At 39.5% G+C, this 16,251-nt stretch overlaps 1 protein-coding gene across 4 annotated transcripts in view; it reads left to right on the top strand.

Moving 5' to 3' along the window:
- The window catches only part of PHACTR2 (phosphatase and actin regulator 2), a 67,499-nt gene that overhangs the window by 9,354 nt on the left and 41,894 nt on the right, over positions 1-16,251 (top strand). The gene's annotated exons all lie outside the window — the stretch shown is intronic.

The raw sequence follows: 16,251 nt of genomic DNA, 5'->3' as shown, positions 1-16,251 counted from the left end.
AATTTATTTGTATCCCGCCCCTCTGAGAACAATTGGGGCGGCTAACAAAGTTAAAAATACAAAACATATAAAATCCCTGGTACCCTCCCCTCCTTAAAAAAGTAATAAATCCAATGCAATATTTAAAAAACAGAACAAAACAACAACAAACAAACAAACATACAAGTTAAAAACTGACCAGAAGGTCAACAACATCACACTAGCAAACAATCAGTGGGAGCAGCAGTATCTTTCCTAGACGTTTTTCTAAGGCCGGGTTCTCTATTCTGGGAAGGCCTGCCGGAAGAGATCTGTCTTAACAGCCTTTTTAAAGCTGTCTAAGGATGTAAGTAGACGGATCTCATCCGGCAGGCCGTTCCACAGCCTGGGGGCGACGATGGAAAATGCCCTCTGGGAGGTAGTCGAGAGCCTAGATTTTTGTGGCTGAAGTAGGCCTCTCCCAGAGGAGCGGAGTGCGCAGGGAGGATTATAGGGGAGAAGGCAGTCCCGAAGATAGTTTGGACCCAAACCATTTAGGGCTTTAAAGGTGATAACCAACACCTTATACTGGGTCCGGAAGCTAATGGGCAGCCAGTGAAGGGACTTTAGAACCGGGGTAATATGGTCCCTCCTGGATGTTCACAGGGCTTCCAAAGATTTATTTCTTAGACTGGGTTGACAGAATTGGCCGAGGTGGTGTTTGAGTGGAAGTGCCTGTTTTTACATCTTTTGCAAGCCTTGTTGGGTTCCCTGTCGTGAGAGACGAGCAAGACATAAATCAAATAAATATCAAATAAATAAAAAATACACAAATGAATTGGTAAAAAATTAAAGATGCCACAGTTCACCTGCTGCTACTTGGTTGCACATTCTGTTGTGTAGTACAGAAATAGTGTGATGTATGTATGTAGATGTAAAGGGGGTCTGAAGGTAAAATATTTGAGTATCACTATCTTATTGAACACACTGACCACTCCTAATTCCTCCAATGAAAACCCATTTGTAAATACAAGTTGCCGACATTAATCCTGTGATTTTAAATGTTGAAGGAATTTGCTTAGATCAGAAAAACTTGCAAGAAGCTAGGCAACTTGAGGACCATTTTCACCAAAGTTTGCTGATATACTAATTGAAGTGGATCCCAAATTTGGGTGAATAAGAGGATTTTTATTCAGAAATGTGCAAGAATGGAATCAAACACGCAATAGTAATTTAAACAGGCATACCATTTAGAGCTAACCAAAGTGGAGATATGGAAATTGGATAGCAGAGTTTTAGGGGTGTAGAGGGGTAATATTTACCTATCCAGGAGGGGTGACCAAAGAAAGTGGGATGTGGCTCAGATGAGGTCTGAAAGAGACACAGTGTGTAGAAGGATCTGGGCACACTGTGTCCTTTATGCTTGAAGAGGCTACACTTTGGGACTGATATTAATATCTGAGATCCTAGCCTCAATGGATGTGCTATCTTGCAATGTAACATAGACCTAATGGTCTTCCCAGGAACTGACAATGGAAACCAGTAACAACTGATGGCTTTAACTTCAGAGTGACAAAAATAGTGATTGGATTTAAAGACAACCCCAAGATAGATTGACAGGGAAGTTGGCTGGGAACATGGCAAGACATAGGTGGGGAGTGTTGGCTTTACTGCTATTGCCTTTTGTTTCTGGCATGAGACACTATGCAGAGAGCCTGTGGGGAAAATAGAGTAAATCCAATCAATTATTATCTTGCTATTACCTGGGTCCTTCACATGTCTTCAGGTCTCTGTGTCTCCATGGAAAATTCATCTGGTATTCCAGTGGTCATAGGCAACATGCTCCATATGGAAATATGGAGACCCCACTGGGTATGTTAGGTATGCTAATATAGAATTAAACTTAGCTTTTCAAGCCAGTAACCCCAACTGGGATTACCAACAGTATTGAATTGGAAGCAGCAATACCAGCACCATGGTAGTTACTGAAACGAATCCCTGATGGGGAATTGCTTATCTTCCATTACTAATAACAGCATGGAGACAGCAGCTGATCAAGTGAGATATGCAGAAAATTCTTGAGCTGTAGTTCAAGAAAGCAGCTTTTCTAAGCTCATGTCCTCATCTGGAAATCCTCAATGTAAGATTGCACTGGTATTTTCTCTTTGAATAACTTTAAATTGGAGAATTAAACATTTATTTAATTTTTACACTGGTGAATATATTCATATGTTGAACACAGATCAGTCTTCTACTTTGGGATTCATTCACCAGCAAAAGATGACCTCTTCTCTCTGACCTCTCCCATTCTACTTCTCTTCCTCAAATGGCTGAAAAAAAATGTTACAAAGAGTTCAGGAAACCGATCATCATAAAGAGATAATTACAGTCATTCCTATTCGCAAGGTCAAGGCCGCTGGGTGTACACACACTCCTCCTCCTCATCCTTCCTGGGCTTTTCCCCTGGAGAGGGGAAAAGCCTAATAGGGAGTAGCCAGGAAGGGTGCACGCGCCAATCCCACCCCTTTCCAGGACAGAGAGCTGCCTCTTTTCCCCACCCTTTTCTAGGGCAGGTAGCTGCCTGGGAAAAGACAGTTCTTTTGCCTTGGAAAGGGGTTTGGGGAAAGTGAATGCACCCTCCTTCCTTCCGTTCCAAGGTTTCAGAGAGCTCCCTCTAAGGAAAAGAGGGAGCCACAGATGTGCACTCCCTTGCCCTTCCAGCACCTCAGAGAGCTTGCTAAAGTTGTTTCAGGCTTCAGAAGAGAGATGGGAGCACACACATGTGCTCTGCTCTCGCCCCCCCCCCCTTTATTCGTAAATTTTGACTTTTGCCGGGCTCTTGTGCCCCTAATCCCCATGAATGTCAAGGGCTGACTGTATATTGCATTTTTAATACCCTTGAATAAAAGTGTGTAAGACTGTGCATTCATTTGTAAAGTGGTTCCAGTCTTTCTTGGAAGAGCAAACTCAGAAGGTGGTGTTGGGTTCTGTTTGATTCCTTGGCCACCTCAGGGTTCTGTTCTGTCTCCCATGTTATTCAACATCTATATGAAACTGCTGGGAGAGGTCATCCGGAGTTTTGGGCTGCAGTGTCACTGGTATGCTGATGACACCCAACTCTATCTCTCCTTTCCATCAGACTCCAAGGAAGCTGTCTATACTGAACCAGTATATCCTGTCAGTAATGGACTGGATGAGGGCAAACAAATCGAAGCTTAATCCAGACAAGACAGAGGTGCTCCTGGTCAGTGTTAAGGCAGATTAGGGAATATGGATTCAGCATGTACTGGATGGGGTTACACTCCCCCTGAAATCTCAGGCTCGCAGCTTGGGTGTGCTCCAGTGGCCAGGAGTGCTTTGCACAGTTGAAACATGTGCGCCAGCTACACCTATTCCTTGACTTTACTGTTTTAAATGATGCTGTTTTTATTTGTTTTAATGTTAGTAGTATTTAATTTATTTATTTTTTAACTTTTCTAATCAGTGTTTTAGCTTTGTCTTTTTAATATATTGTAACCCACCTTGAATCCCATTGTGTGAGAAAGGCAAGATATAAATTCTGGAAATATATAATAAATAAATAAGCAAACTGAACTATTTAAAAAATCTCTGGTGTAATATAAGGAAGTGCAACCTTAGAGAGCATTAAAAGACTGATGACAAGTGTGTTGTCTTTTCTGCACAGAAATGATTGCCCTGTTTCTTTGTTATTCCACACTACCTGTGCATGCTGCTAGCAGAAGAACTTTTGAATACAGGATTATGTATTTGAAAAAGGTTGGATTGCTAGGATGGTGTTTTAAGGTGGATCATGAGGTGAAAATTGCTACATGTTACAAGTTTACTATTCACCGTAGCAAAATCAATATGAGTTGAAAGCTTACAAATGCAGAAACAGTTGATTGTGTGCAGGAACAGGAACAGAATTAGAGAAATTATGTTGTGCAAAATACTGGTGACTAAGCTTTCATTAGGCCTTTGCATGTTTAAAAATGTCAGCAGCTACTCTGTTTTAAATGCTTGGGAAAGGCAAGGTTATTTGTTTGGAAGCAATTTCAAGCTGTACTGGATAAAAATAACCACTTTTTCCTCTATTAAGGGGAAAAACATGATTCTGAGAGGGAGACCACAATACTGTTAACTACAGCATATATGATTTTATTTTAATTTTGTACTGAAGGTGATGTTAGAGAGAGAGAGGATGTCCTGAAGGAAGGCGTGGGTGATGTTTGAAAAGGAGGTTGGCTTCCTAAAGTGCTCAGGAAAAGTGTTGTATATAGAATGGCCTTTCTGTGCTTTTTTATTTTTAAAGTGTACATTTTGTTGCTATATATATAAATAAATAAAAATATATATATATATATATATATATAGAGAGAGAGAGAGAGAGAGAGAGAGAGAGAGTCAGTCAGTCAGTCAGTGGTCAAATGCTTCACTTCATGTTGTTCAGTAATGCATTTCCTCTAGTTGAAAGAAGAGAAAGGCGGTGGAAAATTAGCTATATAAAGTATTTATATGCAAAAATCTTGGTCTTTCGTTCAACAAGAGCTTTCTAGTTATCGGAAAGAACCCTAGAATGTTTCCAGATGTGGCTTCTATTGGGCAATTGTGGTGCCTCAGTCATAGAGTGCTATGGAGTGTGTGTGTGTGTGTGTGTGTGTGTGAACCAGACAATATAATTTTCCACCTGTAGTCCTCCCATCTTCCTTTATTCTCTCTGTATAAAAATCTCTTAATGAGGAAAAAAGAGAAGAGTGGCTCAGTACTTTTTGATTGGTAGCACTGATTTAGGAAATGTCTGCCTGGAAGCCCTGGAGGAAGATGACTGTGATCAAGTCTGTAGCCTGCTTAATGTACAGCCTTTGTGAGTCACATTTTTATTGGTTGGTGATGAGAAATATGTAAGCTTCAAGGTGATTCATGTTTTTTTTTAAAAAAGTCGCTCTTCATTTTCTCCATATAATTGAACTATTTCGGGGTTTCCTGTATTCTGGTCAAAACAGAATACCTTTAAATACTCTATATTAGATAATTTGAATCTAGTCTTTGCTTTTTGTGATCCCAGTGTATCTTTGTTATTCTATCTCCCAGAACTTTAAAAATTTCAACACAGTCCTTTACATGTGGCAAATATTCCTTAATATTTTATTAAATTATTATATATATTAAATTATTATAAGGGTATTGAAATTGTTAAGCAAAATAAATGAATGCAACAAAATTAGTGCCAGGTGCATATCAGTAATTCCACCCAGGACCTTTTATAATACTGGCAATTGACTAGAGTCTAGAAACAAGTTTATTTGTCACTGAATACTTGTTGTATTTAAATGTTGCTTTTTAATGCTGGATGGATGGCTGGATTTACTTATTTTTATTATTTTGTTTTTATTTTGATTCACATATAAAAACTACAGATGGCAAGGATGAGATGAATCCTTGCCTTTTCTGTTGCACAGGGAGGAATGTCTCTTCTGAGATGATGTCAGTTATAGTGCATAAGACTGAGATGTTGTACCCAGTTACCATGAGTAAATCCATTAAACTCAAGTGGGACTTGCTCCTCTGTAGGCATTTATGGGATTGCACTGTAAACCTCATACAGTTATGATGACCAATTAAAATGTCATAAAGGGCATAAACTTCCATGTTTTCCAGACTTTTTAATCCTAGCTGCTTGGGTGCGAAGAAGTAGGAAAAGTGTTAATGTTTTTATAATGACCAGCATGATGACTGCAGTAGAATCAGTCCCAAGATGGAAACTGGAGACTGAATGGCTCACTGGTAGGTGTGTACAAGTGTCGGGGATGGTGGATCATTGCCAGCAGATTGATTGGCAGCAGATCCACCAATGCCTATCCATCCCCTCTTGCACACAAGTCTGCTGCTGCCATGTATAGCTTGACTTATAAAGAAAAGGCCTCATGGAACATTTACATTGGAAAGAAATCAAAGGCAGGGAAACTGAGCTCTTATACTCTTACTTTGAATCCCAGATGATAATCCAGCCAGGACCATTGCTTGTTATCACCTCCATGCTTGACTCCTGTTTTGACACGTCTTTCAGCACCTGGAGATATGAAAGTGTGATGTGTAATATGACACATTTATGGACTATTTAAGCTGTCTTTTAAATATATATATAATAAAAATACTTGGCAATAAATCAAGTCCATTCCCCTCCTCGGTCTTTTAATGAGTCACCTATATTTATTTTTCTTCTGCGGCACTGGTTGAAACTATTTTTGCATAAGATAAGAAATCTTCTTACTTGAGTAAGGGGTGGTTCCCACCCACATTTCTGAAACTGTTCTAAAAATTATTCTTTTCAATAGATGAGTTCAAGAGTATCATGTTCATGCACCTGTATTTTTTCCACCCTCTTTTTCCACATGCCCCTTTCCCTTCAAGTTTAAGGGATCTTGTGGAACAGCATTTGATGTGTTGTGAAATGCTGCAGCTGGAAAGTTCACAGTCTCTGTATACATGTGTATGTGCGCATGCATGCACACAGTACCACTTTCTCTGTTCACATACAGCTCCTTGGCTTCGATAAATTCTTGGAGAGTGCTTTATTCATTACAGCAAAGCAACTCAAAACATCAAAGCCAGGGCAAATGAAACCCTAAAGAAAATGAAAAACTAGCAAACAGGTTGGAACTTGTAAAGTATTTCTGTTTGTTGGGACTTTTACTTGATTTCTCAAGGACTTCAGGATCAAATTTTGTTCTGTTATATAGTACTCCCTGGCAGGCAATCATTTGGTAGTACTGGCTGACAAATAAAAAGGACAAAACACTTTTATTATTACAGTTAGCCTTTCATAAAGCACATACTTCATTAAACATAGGCTAATTCTTTCCTGGTTGGCAGGTCTAGAAATAAAAAGTTGGGGTGCAGATTTCACTTTCTGCAAATGAAAGGGCTGCTTTCAGCCACAGAAGGATTTTGAACCAGTGTAGGGATCTCACTGGAGGAAAGGGGGCCATTTTTGTAATTTCTCTCCTGCATTCACTTCCTGCCTGCTTCTGGAGTGTACCCTAACCACCCAGAGCAGTTCTTTGAAGGAGGCAAAGAGCTGCAAGAAGAACAGCAAAAATTATTTCTCCCACTGGGATCAAAGACTGGATCCAAGCCAAAGTTTCATTGGTGAGGGGTAGACATACACAAAAACCAAAAAACAGACTTTAAATAATGAAAGGTCCTGACTAAGTTCTTATTGATTAAAATGGACTCCTTCTAATATATCAGTAATAATGGAATAATCTATAAATTAAACCAGCTGAATGTTTAATTATTTTTATATCATGACCACTGCACCATAGAATGCCAGCCCTGAATATTACAATAGACAACCGTCTGTCCTACGGACTACTCATTTTTCTAAAATATCCTTGTGAAGAAGCTGGTTTTGAAATTTGAAGAAGTTGGAGTGGGACTTGGAAACTAGGGGAGGTATGTGGAAAGGGCTGGGATGTTTGCCATATTGTTGAGCAGGAAGGCTGGTTCTACTTGTTTAGTGACCTTTTCATCCCTGCTTAAAGAAACATTCCTGTTTAAACAAGTGCAGAGATGGGCAATTGAAGCCCTTGAGATGATTTTGGTCTATACAGTGGGCCCTTGATATCCATAAAGATTTGCTTTTCAGAATTTATAACTTCTCAGTGTTGGTGTACAATACAACCTCATATCGATGGGACTATTATCCATAGTTTCACTTACCCATGTCCAAAAAAATATGTTCTCTCTAGGCATTTCCTAAGTCCTTGTTTCTCTGACATGCTTCCTGTGGAAGTTGACCATAGACTTTTGCTGGAGGACCTGGAGATTCTAGAGGCCCCTCAATGCAACTCTATGGTCAACTCTGTGGTAAGTTCAGGAATGTACCCCCAGAGATCTGGGGCGGGGGTCATATGTACCAGCAAAAACCAGAAGCAGTGACTGTAGATGTTTTCCTTTGCTGATATTTCAAGTTATTTTTTTCCAAGTTAACTTTGATATGAAATTGGTCAATGCAACAGATCTGGAAGGAGGAAATTAAATGGGGTGTTTAGATTTTGTTGTTGTTGTTGTTGCTGCTGCTGTTGTTATCTACCCTCAAGTCGATCTTGACTCATGGCAACCCTGTGGATGATACATCTCCAAGACTCCCTGTCCTCCATTGTAGTTCCTGCAATCTCATACCTATGGCCTCCTTAATAGAGTTCATCCATCTAGCATGCAGTTTTCCTCTCTTTATGCTTCCATCCACCTTTCCTAGCATTATTGTTTTTTCCAGTGAATCATACATTCTCATGATGTGGCCAAAGCCTCAGTTGGCTTCCAGAGAGATTTCTAGTTTGGTTTGTACTAGAACCCATTTGTTTGGCTTTTTGGCTGTCCATAGTATCTTCAGCAATCTTCTCCAGCACCACATTTCAAATGAATTAATTTTCTTCCCATTGGCTTTCTTAACTGTCCAGCTCTTGCATCTATGCATGGTAATAGGGAATACAGTGGCTTGTACAATTCTAACTTTCTTGCTCAGTTGTATATCTTTACATTTTAGGATCTTTTCTAGTTCTTTCATAGCTGTTCTCCCCATTCTTAGTAGGTCAGGTTATATCTGTCTGAAAAAAAGCTCTGCACTATGGATGGATTTATCTATGTATATGATTCCTTTAGCTACAAGTGGTATGTGACCACCTTTTACCACAAAAGCATTTGTTCAATTAATTTGCTAATAATTCTACTTATGACTACTAAATACAGTAATGTGAAGCTTTGCCATGCATAATTTCAGAACAACACCAGAGATACATTTCACCTGTATAACAAAACAAAAATTATGTACAGGTAACTGCAGACCAGCCACCATTTCCATTTGGCAGTTTCTGAAATGGGGAGAAAGTTGAGTGGGACTGAGTAGTGCTGACAGCTGGGGTAGCAAAGAGAGGGGGAAGGGAGGTTTACGTAGCTGCTGCTTGGCTACAGCCCATTAAATAAATTATAAACCTAAATCACGTCTTTAAATCTCTATAAAATAAACCCTTTTGTATAATCTTGATATTTGTGATTACAGTTTATGATGTCAATGCAAGAATTATGATTATGGCTGATTAAGTGGGGATATAATCCTTTGTTTTTAAGCCTTTTAAAATACGTATAGCTGAACCTCTTTATGGTTTCCAATGCTGAATTTTCACTGTGGTAACTGTGTACATTTAGTAAAGAAGTCAGACAAGAAACAGCACCAAGTGTGCCTATGGAGTATTTTCCATCTCCATTTTCCTTCTTCAGTGGAGAACTTGAAGCATTAAGTGATGCAGCTGTTTGCCATGAGTGAAACATGATGCCTAATAAAAACTGTCTGCGACTGGTTTAGCTTCCTCTGCTCTGTACCAAAGGAGCCATCATTGGATTTGACAAGGTCCCTGTGGTTCCTAAAGCAAAAAGCTGATGCTGAGGTTGTTGTTTAAGTATCACACATGATTAAATAGGAAATAAAATTTAAAATTGACAAATTGAAAATTTTGGGCAGGTTGTTGACATAGTATCTTTATTAACCGTTGTCTTCATTGACTTGCAATTAATTATGGCTTTGTAATTCATTCCTAGGGAAAGCATTTTGGGGTGTGTTGGGGGGGATAGACAGAAAAAATGGGTAGTCTATCTTGCATTAATGGAAACATTTTCCTTTAATGAAAAACCACCTTTGGATACAGCCCATTGTTTTTGACTTTTCAAGTTTGAGTTTTTGATGGAGCCCATTGTTTTTGATGTAGGGATACTAACCAGTCATAGCAACAACCATGTTGATAACAAAAAATACTATAGATCTAAATAAGTTTCACAGGTCCTCTGTGATACATGTCCTCTAGAAACAGTAAATACTAAATTATGACAACAGTCAATCCTGAACTAATGTTGGATTTCTATATTAAAACCTTAAAATGTATTGCACTTGGGAATGTCAGGCCTAAATGCAACTGTTAGTAGCAACTAGAAGTAACCCACTGAATCAGTGGAACCAAGATAAGTGCTGACTCACCAAGTCCCAGTTTTCAGTGAATCTAGTCTAGTTGGGATTTAACAGTTGGATTTTCGTCATAGACATCCGTCCACAAAAATTAAAGTTGATAGTGAAGGTTGTGACTGACTGGGTTCTCATGAATGCTTTAAAAAGCTCTGTACTTGACAGACATTTTGCAGCCCATCTTATACCGAAAACAGAACTAGTCTTACTTGGGATAACTTTTCCTGCCTTTTCTTGGTCATTGCATACCTACTCCATTACATCCAATATTCCACCTTCAGGTACAGAATTCTTGATGCATTCAGAATGGCTGGAAGCACTTTATCTGTAAAACTGGACACGGTTTTTGAGGATATTTAACAATATTTTTGGTCTTTTGTTAACCATCTATTGACTGTCTTAAAAAACAACAACTATGGTTTATAATTCCTTACACACAATGCATCTGCAGCCACTGATAAAGTATGGGTTAGCAGCAAGATTAAATGGAATGATCCATCTGAATAATGTGTTAAGCTGATTGGGGGAGTGGGAGAATCTCCATTTTGGGCAATTAGTATGCCAGCAGCAGTATTAAGGAATACTGTACAAGAACAATTATTTTAATGACACATTTTATGATGTAAACATTGTTTCTGGTTATGAATGCCTTGCTATCCTGTGCAACGATGGAAATACTGGCTTGGGGGAACATAAAGCACAGAGTTGTGTATGTGCTTTGCAGACTCATGTGGACAGTTCCTATTTTGTGCCCTTGCACATGCACAGCTCTTTGCTTTATGCTCATGCAAGCCAATATTTCCAGCTTTGTACAGGACGCCACATGAAAGGCAACATCCAAAAATGGCAAACAAACAAATCCATGTAGGTGTAACTACTTGCTTACTTCTGAACTTTTTGTTTAAAAATGTATTTTTGATGCTGAGTAATGGAGGGAGTGCCTGTTATCCCTGTAAAAGATGGATTGCTACTTCCCAAAGCTTCCTGGAATTACAGTTTATTCTTTATTTTGACCAGCTGGCTGGGGAGTTAAAATCCCAAAAAATAATTTTCCTATACAGTCGGCCCTTCTTATGCACGGATTTTTTATACACGGATTCAAGCATACATGGTTTGAAAATGTTCAAAAAAAAGTATAAATTTCAAATATCAAACCTTGATTTTCCATTTTTTATAAGGGACACCATTTTGCTATGTCATTATATTTAATGGGTCTTGAACATAAATGGATTTTGTTATCCACGGCAGATCTTGGAACCAAATCCCAGCAGATAACAAGGGTCCACTGTATTCTGATTAACTATACAGGTTGGGTCTCCCTTATCAGAAATTGTGAAATCCAAAATATTCCAAAAACTAAACCTTTTTTCATGGGTGGCTTTGCTTTCTGCTGGTTCAGTATACACAAACTTTGTTTCATGCACAAAAATATTGTATAAAATTACTTTCAAGTATATGAAACATAAATGAATTTTGTGTTTAGATTTGGATCCCATCTCCAAGATATTTCATTATGTACATATATGCACATACAGGTATTCCAAAATCCAAAACATTTCTGGTCCCAAGTATTTTGGAGAAGGAAGATTCACCTTGTACCTGGTGGATGAGGAAAAGTTCTGTCATATGAGGCCAAAAAGCCAAAAAGGCATCTAATTCAGCAGCCTATTTCTAGTCCCCCATGAATTTGTCTCCAGGCCACCAACATATTCCACCACTTAATAGTGTGATTAATAAAACACTTCATATTTCCCTATCCTATTGCCAATTAGTTCCCCTGGGTGGTCCACAAATACTAGTATTATGAGTGCGATAAAAGGACTTTGCCACACCCAGAACTGTTTTCTGTGCTTTGCCACATTGCCAGTATTTTGTTACATGAGACATTCTTGCTTACGTAAACTTACTTGCCTGTTGTCAGTGATGGAAACAGAGCCATTACTAGTGTCTTATGCACTATGGGAGTAGCAGTGTATAAGAAAAGGGGCAAACTGGCATTAGTCATAGGAAAACAAATGCTTCCACTTTCGATAAAATTTTAACCCCTGTAATCTCTGGAAGATGTTTGACTGGGCTACCATGCCAGGTGATATTAGGCCTTGACAAAGTGATCCTCCCTCCAAGTCCACTCAAAACTTTCCTAAGCATAGCGGTTCTTCCTGATAGTATTGGCCAGGGGCTGCTTCTGGTCAAAATCTTTCTTAGTACACAGATGTACCATTCCAAGGGTGGCACCCAGTTCAGTGGCAGATCACATGATTTGTCACTGTGCTAAGAGTCACATGAGTTAAACTGGTGAAGAGAGTCAGTGTCAGTAGTATCTTGCTCAATACAGTCAGCCCTCCATAGCCACAGGTTCTGCATCTATGGATTCAAGCATCCACAGCTCAAAAACCTATTTAAAAAATCAAGTTGCCTTTTTAAAAAATCAAGTTGGAGGGACCCCCCGAGAGCCACCCGGCCCAATCTCCTTCTGCCATGCAGGAATACATAGAGAATCCTGGAACTGGAGGGGAACCCCAAGGGCACCCAGTGCAACCCTCTTCTGCCATGCAGGAATACATGGGATTCTTGAGTTGGAGGGGAACTCCAGGGACCATCCAGTCCAATCCCCTTCTGCCATGCAGGAATACATAGGATCTTAGAGTTGGAAGGGGTCCCAAAGGCCATCCAGTCAACTCCCTCCAAAAAAATTCAAAAGGCAAACCTTGATTTGCCATTTTAGATAAGGGACAACATTTTACTACACCATTGTATACAATGGGTCTTGAGCATCCACAGTTATTAGTATCCACTGGAGGTTTCCTGGAACCAAGCCCCAGGCAGATACCAAAGTCCCACTGTAACATTAGGTGAAAATTTATTCTGTGCAAGCATTTCTTTGTATTGCTAAGTCCACATACTTGTAAATAAATCCTATAGTACCGATGTCCAAATACTCCTTTTCAGACAAGAGCATTTTTTTAGTTTTAGGGTTCAGTTGCGTGATGTGCTCGTGTATGCAATGGCCTTCTCCCTAAAGCATCTCCCAGCTTTCCACAGCCTATTTTGGGTGCACACAAGGGGCTAAGGGGGGTTATGCCTCTCTTGCTTCCACTGGATTCCACCATTGGAGAGCTACTGCTGGATCATTGCTTCTTTTTTTTATACCGTATCTTCCATTTTTAACAGCTGTTGTGAATATTGGCTATTGTTAGTGTTGTCGTTCTTGGAAGATAGTTATGAAGAATACACAATGGTAGATATAAACATGCCTATTGATTCTAAATATTTGTGTAGTGGTCATTTGTTAATTTATGGTGCTCTTCAAGCCTAAGGAAATTCTCATTAATAGATGAAAGCTTAGGCAATTTGACAGTTCACAAAATCAAAATTTTCCACCACACAATGCATCCAAACAATTTCCTAGAGATATAGATGTGGAAAGAAAATTGTGCATGACCTGGACATTTTACACATTAATTGCAGCTTCTATTGCATTGCGCTTTTCACCATCCAAGAACTGTCCAATATGCAAAGGCTTATGTTATAATATATTTGTTTGTCTTTAAGATGTTGTAAGATTGCTCTTACTTTTGCTTCGACAGACTGACATGACTACATAACTTCAATATGAATTTGCATTCCATGGAAGGTCAGGATCATATGTAATATTCTCCGTAAAAATGAATCCCCTGGAGCAGTCAGGACAGATTTAACACAGGAAAATTTTGTCTTGGAAGGCAAGCAAGGTTGCCAGGTTTCAAACAGAATTTTGTGGAGGTGGACAAATCAGGGAAAAAAGAATATTTTTAAAAGAACCAAGGAACAAATCCTTGTGTACTGAGTAGGTACTTTGAAAATATAAAGCTAAGCAAATTAATGTGGGACATTATTTTGGACCTTTGGAAGAGCAAACATTGTCACTTGGCAAATTTTCCATTGACAGGTTTCAGGGTTAGAAATAGCAATATCAAGGTGTGTATATGACTCCTGTTTCTATCATAGTCATAAGGAAGATGAATGAACTGTACTGTACCCACTTTCTCAGTATTAAGGCAAAAGTCAAGATTCATTTGCAAGCACAGCTACCTACACTTTTAATCTCTTCTCTAGCAGGAGGCCTAATTAACATTTTGCAGCATTGGGAGCCCCATCTGGAAACTACTATTCAGCCACCCACATTAATACCCAAGCTTTTCCCTTTCCTTTAATTAAAATGCTGTCAGAACAATTAGCTCATGAAGGAACTTCCTGAAGTTAACAGTTGTATAGTGAAGAAAAGAAAAATGCATGAACCCAGTTGTATGATCTACGATTGACACTTCCTCTTTTTGATACTTTTACCTGCTAGTGATTTTGTTGTATCTTCCTTCTTCCAAGAAGTAAAACGAAATAGGTGAGAGAATATGTTGATTTTATGATAGATTAGCAGCAGTAACAACTTTGTTATTTTTTTTTTTAACGAAGAGGATAAAACCCTTAGTGCTCACACCTCAGTGTTCTTTCTATTTTCATGTGCGCTTTCTCTTTGATCCCACATTTCTTATCTTCCTCTCCCTCCACCTTGGTGCTTATGTGGTCTTTTGCCTCTGCTCACTCTCCCTCCTACAAATTACATCTCTCTCTCTCTCTCTCTCTCTCTCTCTGTGTGTGTGTGTGTGTGTGTGTGTGTGTGTGTGTTTTGGGAATCAGCAAAGCACCAGGTGGAGCTGCCACAGCTACTTTCATTTTGTAAGACCTGAACAAGACAGTTGGTGACAAGGGTTCTTAGCGGTCTTTCATTCATAGGGGCCTCATAATTCAAAGTTGACTTGATGGCAAATAACATCAGATATTAACATCACAGCCATTCACAAGTTCTTCAGAGAGAGGCTCCATTCACATATAATGCCGAACCATTGTTTAGCATTACAAGAGCAAACTACACTGAACTTAGGACATCGTGTTAAACTGTGGTTAAACTAAAATGGAAGCTTTTGGTTTCGTTATGGCCAGCCTTAAAGAAAGTGAAGGAATGAAGGGAACGTACACGCTCAAGACTCCATTGGTGCATCCTCCTGATACTGAATAATGGGTTAACAATTACATGCAAACCAAGCCGAAGCAATGTTGTTATTATGAACTTGGATACTACAGAGCTCTATAAATACACTGATGGTGAGTTGGGTTTATGAGTGAGTCAGCATACAGACAACGTTTGTATCTCATCACATTTCACCAAATGCAATGTTTCTCAGTCACACATTCCACTGCAGAGCATCATCAGGTCCACTACTGCTGATTCCTGAATGATATCTATAGGTGTAATAGCATCCTCCCCCCCCCCCCCCCCCGCCGAGTTTCATTGGCATTTGGTACTCCTGGCTGTGACAAGGAATGGTAGGCCTGTGTTTTCTTATTATTGCTTATTTGATAGCCAAGGATACAGGACCAGTATCTGTATCTATGGTGAAATTTTCTTGAGACACAAATGCACACATTAAGACACAAGTTAAATAATCAAATGTAGAGAAATCAAGTGATGTGGATGTATAAACCATGTCCCAGACAAACACACTCCCTGACTTACCAGGAGAAAAATTTGTAGTCCAGGGACAGAATGTAAGTGACACTAGGTCAGTAATTATATTGATCAGGTTTTCGTTTCCCAGTATCACACATGCAGACTCTGGGAATACTGGGAACCACCAGCCAGTAGAGTTAAAGTGTTGCCTGGTAGGTGGACCAGGAGTGAAGCTGCTGACTAGTTTTCAGTTCAGCTGGGTGTTAGTAAAATAGGGACCTCCCTCTACCCCAGCAACCCAGGCCCAGTTCTCTTCAGATTGTCATCCCAACTACTCTCCCTGCAAATGAAAATTGTACTAAATATTTAATCTCCATTTGTCACAACTTTGTACTCAGTTCATATGGGATCTGGATCCAGGAAGCAGGTAGGCTGGTGGTGTTGGCTGGGCCAATATATTGGTAGGAGGTCCCCTTGTGGGATTTTAGGAGTGTCAGCAGCAGGGATCACACTCAACTCTGGGCAGTGTTGAGTTTGGTACACCCTCAAGTGACAGGGGAGTCACACAGTGGCATCCACCCATGTGAAATCCTGGATCTGTTATCCCTGGTACTGCCTGGAAAACAGGCTTCATATTAGTTCATTGATCAGCTGGTGGGTTGGTTGATGCCTGGATCTGGACCCATGCTGGCACCAACCTGTCATGCCCTGTACCCTGGGATGGACTGATTAAGATAATGAAAATGAGACACATCCTTATGTACAGCTGTAGCCAATAAAGTTGTGGTTTTAT

The sequence above is a fragment of the Sceloporus undulatus genome, chromosome 1 (assembly GCF_019175285.1).
Source record: "Sceloporus undulatus isolate JIND9_A2432 ecotype Alabama chromosome 1, SceUnd_v1.1, whole genome shotgun sequence".
NCBI classification, from domain to species: Eukaryota; Metazoa; Chordata; class Lepidosauria; order Squamata; family Phrynosomatidae; genus Sceloporus; species Sceloporus undulatus.
The sequence above is the reverse complement of the archived record's forward strand: the minus strand, read 5'-3'. Positions and strand labels throughout refer to the sequence as shown.